The sequence below is a fragment of the Periplaneta americana genome, chromosome 8 (genome assembly GCF_040183065.1).
Source record: "Periplaneta americana isolate PAMFEO1 chromosome 8, P.americana_PAMFEO1_priV1, whole genome shotgun sequence".
Taxonomy (NCBI): Eukaryota; Metazoa; Arthropoda; class Insecta; order Blattodea; family Blattidae; genus Periplaneta; species Periplaneta americana.
Genome location: NC_091124.1, coordinates 41,326,311 through 41,334,523, shown reverse-complemented (window position 1 = coordinate 41,334,523; position 8,213 = coordinate 41,326,311). Strand labels below are relative to the sequence as shown.

The 8,213-nt window shown below is 32.8% G+C and overlaps 1 non-coding gene across 1 annotated transcript; it reads left to right on the top strand.

Moving 5' to 3' along the window:
- The first annotated feature begins 7,870 nt into the window (after positions 1–7,870).
- TRNAM-CAU (transfer RNA methionine (anticodon CAU)) lies at positions 7,871–7,944 on the top strand. The gene has a single exon. It is a non-coding gene; the product is annotated as a tRNA-Met (tRNA).
- The last annotated feature ends 269 nt before the right edge of the window (positions 7,945–8,213 follow it).

The window sequence follows — 8,213 nt, the reverse complement described above, 5'->3', positions numbered from 1 at the left end:
AGTGAAATGTGTCCTAAAGTGTCAGTGAAATGTGTTCTATAGTGTCAGTGAAATGTGTTCTAGAGTGTCAGTGAAATGCGTCATAGTGCCATTACAGTGAGTGAGATGAGAGTAAAGTGAAAGACTATTGAAACTTATGTAAGGTCTATACATATGTAGGTTGTATTGTAAAATTAGGTTATTTTATGTTTTATTATTAATTGTAATTTTTGTGTTAAATTATATTGTGTATATAATTGTATTGTGTATTGTAAAATTGTATTGTGTATTGAATTGTAATTTTATTGTGTATTGTTTATATTTTATATACCACTGCCACCGGGTGCTTGCCCAATTGCAGTGTAAATAAATACATACATACATACATAGTGTCAGTGAAATATGTTCTAAAGTGTCAGTGAAATGTGTCATAGTGCCAGATGAGAGTAAAGTGAAAGATTATTATCAGTACCAATGTGAAACTTATGTAGGGCCTATATAGGCTATATATAGGTTGTAATGTAAAATTAGGTTCACTTATTAATTAGGTTATTTTATGTATTATTATTATTAATTGTAACTATCGTGGATAATTGTATTGTGTATTCTAATTATATTGTGTATCTAATTGTATTGTGTATGTAACTGTATTGTGTACTGTATAATTGTACTGTGTATTGTAATTTTATTGTGTATTGTTTATATTGTTTGTATCACTGCCACCGGGTGCTTGCCCACTTGCAGTGTAAATAAATACATACATTTTTGCATAGGACCTATATCCACAAGCGACTTCACTGGCCATTAGTAGCTGCCATCTAGCGACAATTTTTTTTTCTATTCATGTTACATGTTTGACCATTGAACGAGCAGACAGTATAGGTAGTCATAAGATGCATGGATGCGTTCGAGCAGACAGACGGTGCAAAACTAATAACAAACATTTTAATAATAAAGTGAAGATCATCACCAATATTGACATGTTGTCACCTAATGTAGTATTCATAAAAATAAATTATTATTAAGTATGATGTTTACGATAAACAAGTTCGTAATGTTTTGTTGTGAAATACAGTGATGAAACATCTGTGACAGTGCCTATGAGCCTTGAAAGCAAGCAATGATGTAAACTTTGATCTAGTGCAAGAAAGTTGTTATTTTGAGGGAAACCATACATTCTGCGTAATATTATTGGTTGTAATATTTCTGAAAATAATTGACGGTATTACTAATGCATTAACATTAATTACAATCATAAAAACCTTCATTTGTTTATACGGCTGTAGCAACAGCATTTAAGCCGCGAATATTCGTGGTTCGATTACCGCCTAGGGCAGTAATGTCAAAGCAAGCGCATTTTTCTGACCTTGACGTCGTGCGCGGGCATCAAGCGCTAAGTATGCAAAGAGGAAGGGTTGTGTATATGAATAAGCAGTCTGTTCGATTAAGAAAACAGTGGTGCACAAACTTCAAACGGAACGTGAAATTTTATGTCGTTATTTTTATATGGCTTCTTTCTGTTTTATATTATCTATATTGTCTGTAAAACAAAAGTACTAATACCAATTTCTTAATATTGCAGTTGTGTTTTAAATGTTAATAACATAATAAAGAGTTAAGAAGGAATATTCACATAAATTCCATAGTAGTACAACTAAACTGTACTAAATGAATGAAACATATCATTCATAGAGAAAGTGATATCCCGAAATAACAAACTGAGTATGACATAATAAGTTGCAATTGGTACTGGTGGTATCTATAGCCTTATAAAAGTAATCAACAAAATAATCAAAACAATATTACAGTGCAAAACAAAGTTACCTAGGTGCTGTATATGTTTTAAGTGTAATTAATATTCCATAACAAAACTCTCATCGCATTACGCTTTTAAGGTGATATTGGTGAGCAGCTTCCTAGCATCAGAATTTTAAATTATTTTCTCGAAATGTGCTGAAGCTATAGAGCTGACATTTTATAACACATACGCACGTATCTTTTGTTTATGTTGTAACAGTAGTTGCTTTGTTAATTCATTTCCTTACAAACAATTTCCATGCGAATATTTTCAAAGTTTTCAATACACTATCTTCAGTAATAGCTACGTATTTACGGTATATTAGATTTACGAAAACATTCTGTAAGGCTACTAAATAAATAGGCCTATATCTGAAAATTTCACTTTTCTATTAAAAAAGTTGAGTAAATATTTCTTTTGAATAAAAAAAATCAAACTTGTGAAAAATGATCATTAAAGTTAAAACGTTCATTCTTACAATGCACTTATACTTCTCAGACAAATCTAAAAATTACCATGGATACAGTTTTAATAAGTTCTCTTCCCTTTATGTATTGAATCAGTGCTGGCCATCCCTGAATATAGCTCGACCAAGCGGCATATACTACTTCTTTTGTCTGTCTCTTTCCTTTCCGCTGTAAAGCGCTCAGGCTCTCCTGAGCTCTAAAGCGCGCGCTTGCTCCTATGGGCATCAATTGACATGACTGGCCTAGGGTATGGATACTTTTCTTAATCAATAAAACATTCTGTTAATGAGTTCATGTCAAAACTTCCCATCATGCTTCGCGCATACTTAAGATCTTCATAGCAGATAAACACACACAAAAATTAGCTGTCTGTAAGGGTGTGAAAACTTAGTTGGAATGATGCAATCAAGGAACAACGTCATGTAATGGGAGAGAAAATTTGAGTTGCAGTCCTGCGTGAAACTCTATACTGCCATGTAACATGACAAAGAAGGCTATTCAACTTATGCGCTGTGCCAGCTAGGTGAGAATTATCTATTGAAGATCAAGGGATACTATATTTTAACATAGAACTACCTACTTCTATGTATTGTGTACGGTAGGTCACCAACAGTTCAGCAACATCCACCGCTTTACAGTCCAGGTTGCTAGACAACGATAGAAAACAAAAGACGTGAGAACAAATAAATGGCATGTATAAAGAATATTGAATACTCTTCCAGATTTAAATGCAATGGAGAGGGAAAGGAATTAGCCATCCTACCCGATTATCTCCTGGCTTAGTTGCTTCATGAGTGATGACGTATTACCGTCACTTATGAAGTTCAAACCTGTCTTCTGACAGTTGACTGAATAACAACAATATAAGGGTGCCATTAAGATTTCAAAAGGGTTGAGGGGTTGAGCGGGTGAAACTTAAAATGCAATTAACAGTATCAATATCTATAGTACCGTCGCTCTAATTTCCGGCAGCCAATCGCGTTGCAGGGCGGCTACATTTAAACGTGTGCGTCTTGTGATTCGCTGATGAAGATGTTATTCATTTCTTAAGGCTCGATAAATACTTAATATAGTCGACCGCCATTTTCGCTCTTTCGTTGGCGTTCGCAGAAAGCACACGAAGACGTTATTTGCCGCTCAAATATTTGCTGAATTACAGTGCGTTTGATTTATTATCATAGGAGCTACGACATGATAATGTTAAACGGTGTGGCAAATAGATTCCTCGTATGGTAGCTCGACAACGAAAGAACAAAAATGGCGAACGATACTACCTACATAGACTTTATAGAGCCTTCATTTCCTAAGACGTAAGCAAAGAGGAGGAGTCACGCCGGGAATAACAGCGTCGCGACTATAAATTGACATTTTTTGTTTAAATCAAATTTAATTGAAATAAATAATGGTCTTCATTTTTCTATATACACTTTTAACATTTATACTAAACTAGTGGCTTGTGCAGCAAATACTGCTGGAAACTAAGTTCATTAGACGTTCAAATAAACATTTTTCAGATTTATTTTCAATGAAGAATACTTGTCTTTTTGATAGTTATTTGCTTCCATAATAATGAAACATACTCCCTCTGTATGGATTTCTTTAGGCCAAATACTTTATCATGAACCTATCCAACTTCAGTTTTTTAGTTTCAACGCGAAAACGCAAGTATCAATGTCAGGACGATAGCAGTAGCTATTTCAGGCCATTGTGGATTGTAGGCAAAAGTTTAAAAAATGTCAGGTTTGCTAAACTTTCGAACAATAGCATTTTCGTATAGCTGCTGCATGTAGTACTTGAAATGTAGAGCGTAAAATCATTTTATCCTACTAAGAGATCTTGCTGAAATGATCTGGAGACTACAAAAATTTCTAGGCCTCTTATTTTATCAGTAATACCTTTTTATCTTTCCTTAGGAACTGTAATTTTTGCGCTCTCTCGAGCCAATACTGAAGACAATGACACATATCAATATCTACACTACACCGCCATTAAGTATATGAAAAAGACCCAACCCCACTGGGTTAATAAGTATAAAAATATTTGATTTTTAATAAGAATATTATTATCTTACTCAAGTTTTGTAGTTATATATAGCAGCCACTCAGTAAATTATAGAAATGAAGATCTAAATTAAGATATTCTCCACATTTACTTACATAACCATAAAACGTTTCACTTTCTTGTTATCAATATAGCATCAATATTATGTACAATTAATGAAAAATAGATGCATCATGATATTAACTACAATAATATTTGATTTCTAATGGTAATAATGTCATCAAACCACCTCAAGTTTCGTAGATTTGAATATCCAATACACAGCTGTACTCAGAAAATTATACACTGCAGATCAGTTTTAGTAACAAATTGAATTGAGCTCTAAATATGTCGGCAATCCTGCAGGTCATGGCCTTCGTGTAATAGCCTATTGTTTATTGTAGTGTGTGTTTTGTTTTGAAATTCAATCAAGACGGCCGTGAATGCAATTAATTAGTTCTCAAAACTGACGAAAGATGAATTTTGGAAAAAAGGAAAATGATGTAGGAAAACTGACATTTCACTGAAAACTACTACTTTTCCGAAAAACTTTGGGTTCAAAGCTTCAAAATGAGGGGTCATTTATTATAATCCGTTCAGCCGTTTTCCCGTAATTTCCATTACCAGTTCAAATTATATATATATATATATATATATATTAACACGGTAAAAATGTTTTCAATTTAATCAGTAAATAAATAGTTATTTAGACTCGGAAGTTTTTAAATTAATAAACAAATGAATTAATAAATAATGACGCACTGAAATGCCACTAATTCAGTTCTTGAGAATCATGCAAGTCTGTGCAGATATATAACCACTTAAACGTAGGTCAAATCCAGTACGAAATTCATTAGAGGGACTAATTTCATAGACATGATAATTCGAATACTAGCACATACATTTTGTAATAAACTGTCTTTTATTTTGAGACGCCTTCGGCCTTCGACTTGAAAATCTTATGACGCCTCATGTCTTGGCATTCTAGTTCCAATAGCGCAGTAATTCTGCTAGCCGTGTGCAAAATATTCCGATGGCTGCTTACATGAATCTCCAACATATTTAATCCGTTATTGTTGTCATGGCGTCTAGTTTCAATCAGAATAACTTGTAAGCTTTGAATTGATCCAGCTTATCTAGGCGTAATGAGACAGATGCACGGAAATTAACACATTCATAAATAACGTCATAGTTTTGAAAAACGTGTTGATGTAAAGAATTATTCTACACACGAAAGGTAAGCTGACATGTACATATACTTTCAATGTGAATACATCAATATGTAAATTAATCTAATGTACATTAACTGTGATTAGTCGAGTCTGGCCAGATCTTGATAAATCAAGTTCAATTACGAGGAATAATTTACAGTACAGCATAAACGCTGTTAGCGTAGCCTGCTATTTTTTTGTAAACATTTCTTGTTTGAACCGACAATTCTTAATTACGTGAACTCGACAAGAGATTCACAGGCTTTCGAAACATAAGTCAGCTTGTCGACAATGAATTTTATCGCACTAGATGAGTTACAATCACACGAATATTCAATTAAAATAAGATAAAAGATGTTACGAAGGAGACAAGTTCTTTCCTTTTTACTATTTACATTTTTCGTAGCAACTCGGTTGTTTTGTCTTGTTGTGAATGATATCACTGTTACAGGTTAGTATGCTTAAATAATAGTAATATGCGCTACAAGAGAGGTATGATGAAGTTTCATGTTCGAGGAAAAGTTTGAAAAAGCGAAACGTAGTAGCAGGCCGTGATATAGTACGTCTGTCTTCTTTTCCCCCAGTCTATGATGAGTCTGGAATCTTGTTGATTTTTTCACGGCTTCCTTAATGTTATTTGCACCACGAATGCAGTAACTTTAGTGGAGTTGTAGAGTTTACTTAATTTTTGCAAATATTTAAAAACAATAATTAACAGTACAATTTAGGTGAAAAATTGCAGTGGTAAGTTTCCAATTTATAATTATTACTACATTGAACGTCTCTAAAAATAATATGTTAAAAGCCTAAAGCAGTAAAATCAATATGTCACTTAAGCGGTAAGAAGAGGGAAATTGTTATGTGTGTTAGGTTGGGAATACTGAATGTGGAATTTTAGACTTTCCGCGGATTGGTTTTGTGCGGAAACCAAGCAAATACGCACGATCTCGCACAAAATCATTTCTGTGCACTGAAATATAAAAATTAAGTTTTGTTTCCTGAATTACACAGGAAATTCGATATCCGTAATTCAAGTCCTGTCATAAATTTTACAGTTTCAGTGAAAGTATCATTAATTGATATTACCGAAGTTGCCAATTAGGCCTATGCATTTACGTATTTGTATATGTCTAAACCTCCGTACACTGCTTTTCATTTAATTTATTGTATTCCAAAAATCTCACATAAGCATTGTAGGTTTGAGATACAGAAGAAGCCAAAAGTTATATAAAAATATACAAAATATAGCAATCAGATTAATTAAATTTACAAGCAGGAACAATTGAAGAGTTTTTTGAAAAAAAAAACATAATCCAAAAATGCAAATTTGAAATATTAAACATATCGATGGTGCTCAGGTAAAATAATAATTTTTCAAAAACAGCTATAATTAAACTCTACCTACGTTAAAATGCTTGTAATATGTACGCATTTGTAAACATCTGTTTTGTATACTTCTGCTTTTTGTATACTTCTTCATTGTCCTGTATGTATAGTTCTTCTAACCCAGTATAATCTGCGTCCTGTACACATTTTTCTGAGTTCTATATATTTTTCCTACATCCTATAACTTTTTTCATGTATCGTGTATACATTCAATGCGTTCCGTATATTTTTCCTCCGTCCTGCATAATTTTTATACGTCCTGTATAATTCTCGTGCATCTTACCTATGTATTTTTTCTCCTGTACACTTTTTCAATGTTCTGTACACTTCTTTCGCATCCTGTATATTTTTTGCTCCGTCTTGTACGGTTTGTCTATGTCCAGTATATACTTCTTCTGCATTTCGTTCATTTTTTTCTATGTTCTGTTCACTTTTTCTACGTCCTTTATACTTCTTCTGCATTCTGTATATTTTTTATATATCCTGTACACTTTTCTCTATGCCCTATAAACATTTTCTACGTCCTGTATATTTCTTCTGCATCTTGTATATTTTTTATGCGTCCAAAATATGTTTTGTCTCCTGTTCACTTTTTCTATGTCTTGTACACATTTTCTGCGTCCTGTATACTTCTTTTGCGCCTTGCACATCCACAAAAGGATTTAGTTTAAAATTCACCATTCAACGGGCTGCTTTGACAATATGCATAGTGTTAGTTATTTGACAATAAAGGAATATTTATGCTTACGTCATTTACATCATTACTATATTTCAATATTTATGTCAGTTTGTAATAAAACAATTATTATAAGTGATTACAGGTGTTAGAATCTTTCGGGTTGAAGTTTGATTTAATCCACCAATAGCTCCAATAATAACTGATATTAAGATAATAGTTCATATAAACATATTTATGGTTAGTGAGTATGAAATTAATATTAAGGGAAAAATTTTTGAATGGTTATTAAGATTAAACAATTATTTCATGAGGCGTGATAGCTCAGTTGGTTAGAGCGTTGGATTCATAACCCAGAGGTCGGAGGTTCAATTCCCCTTCACGCTATCTATCTTATGTGTAAAGTTAAAAAACATAACATGCACTTTTCCGTTTCTAGCTTTTCTCTTTTACAAGAATTATATTTTTTACATAAGGTGAATAAGGTCTACAAAGGCGAAGAAATAAAGAATGTTTAAAAAAGTAAGTAGAGAAAAGCGTAGTAAGGAAACAAGGGAAGAAAATCGCCAGAAATATGTAACAAATGAAACATTAAAAGTTTGAACAGCAAAAAACGTCCTTTCACCTTACGACTGAAATACCCAAAAACAACACAA